Source organism: Myotis myotis, unplaced genomic scaffold (genome assembly GCF_014108235.1).
Source record: "Myotis myotis isolate mMyoMyo1 unplaced genomic scaffold, mMyoMyo1.p scaffold_m19_p_13, whole genome shotgun sequence".
NCBI classification, from domain to species: Eukaryota; Metazoa; Chordata; class Mammalia; order Chiroptera; family Vespertilionidae; genus Myotis; species Myotis myotis.
This window is the reverse complement of record NW_023416317.1, coordinates 28,185,773-28,187,381: the sequence shown is the minus strand read 5'-3', so window position 1 is coordinate 28,187,381 and position 1,609 is coordinate 28,185,773. Positions and strand designations below refer to the sequence as shown.

At 61.5% G+C, this 1,609-nt stretch overlaps 1 pseudogene; it reads right to left on the bottom strand.

Annotated features, from left to right (window-relative positions):
• Window positions 1–418: 418 nt before the first annotated feature.
• On the bottom strand, window positions 419–1,187 carry LOC118668601 (annotated as a pseudogene).
• Window positions 1,188–1,609: the final 422 nt, after the last annotated feature.

The window sequence follows — 1,609 nt, the reverse complement described above, 5'->3', positions numbered from 1 at the left end:
CTGGAATGGAGAGAAAGGAGAGATGCATGGAGGAGGTGTTGGGGGAAAAAGATAAATTTGGGGAAAAATTGAGATGAGTTTGAGGCAACAGTAGGGGTGAAACAAAAATGGATTTGCCTGAAGGTGAAAGACAGGTGGAAAAAGCCGCTCATGCAACAGAGACAAGGAACCTAAAAATCTATGCTTAGCTCTCTGTGGCTCTTTGCTAAAGGACCTTACAAGAATCTGCTTTTTAAAAATGTCCTTGCCTGCTACGGAGCAAGGCCTTTTCTAAAAAAACTAACAAAACAAACAAAAACCGCAGCTGCCCACTGTCTACGAATGAAGATGCTCCATCTCTGAGTAGTGGTAAGAGCTCACAGCGAGTCTTGGTGGATCACCAGCGCCGGAGGCCGGTGGCAAGGAATTGGGAGGCAGTTCATCCCTGGAACAGGCCTCTCCCGGCCTTGCGCGCAGGACCAGAGGGCGTGGGGGCCAGCGTGGGGACCTGGACTGGGAGGCGGAGGTAGAGGTTGGAGGTAGAGATGGGGAAGGGCTCCAGAAAGTGGAAGTCGGGGTTGAAGTAGGGACCAGGGGACTAGCCGTGGGGGCCCGAGGCCACGGCTCTGATGGGACCTAGCGGAGGTGCCTAACACCATTCTAGCGGAAGGGCGGAACCCCGCGACCCAGCCGGCTGCAGCGACCATGCAGGGAGGCAGGAACCCGGGGGCCGCGTCCTCGTCCTGGTGGTGGGCCTCTTCTGGGACGGCGACGTGTGGGGCAAATGCGCAGAAGAATCCCTGCTGGAGGGCGACGCCTCCCGCGGGAGCGCCCAGGAGAGCGCCGCGTTCCGGGCCGACGGGCGGGTGCTCCCCCGCTCCCGGGCCCAAGAGCGCCTCGGGGACCAGCACGAGGGTGTGCCCGCCCAGAGACACTTGCAGGACCGACGTGGGCTCGGGCTGCAGCACCAGGTCGACGCCGCCGTCCAGAGGCAGCTGCAGGGCACAGCCTGCAGCCAGGACGAGCACGGAGGTGAGCGCGTCGGCGGCCCGGGGTCCCGCCGGGCCTTGCAGGCTGGGCGCCATCCCGTCTTCAGGGCCCGCGGGCTCCCCAATTCGGCGGCGCTTGGCGGGGCCGGGTCCCCCGGACTGGGGTCCCCACCAGGGCGCAGCATGGAAGCTGGGGCTGGGGAGGCGGCTGCCTATCATCCGAGTGGCGCTGCGGGCGGTGCTGCGGGGCCTGGCAGAGGGCGAGTGTCACTCAGCGTCGGCGACAGGTGAGGCGGGCTGGGGGCGGGCTGGGCGAAGGGTCGGGCATCGCTGAGCGAGTCCTGGGACCTCGGGGGTGCCTCCCGGGAGGCCTGCAGCCCCAGATTCTAGGAGAGCCTTGCGGGGCTTAGGTCTTGCCCTCCAGCGCACTGAGTGACAAAGTGGGATGTCAGGTGACCTGCGTCTCACTATAAGCCCCGCCTCCTGGCACTTGAAACAACACATTAAAAATGGAACATACCTTTTTTTTCCTCTCTATTTGCTCAAGGACCTTCCAATCTCAGAAAATAATAGTTCCATCCTTTTTGTGCTCAGGCCCCAAGCTCTTAATTTATCCTTGACTCTCTCCCAGCTTTCACAAG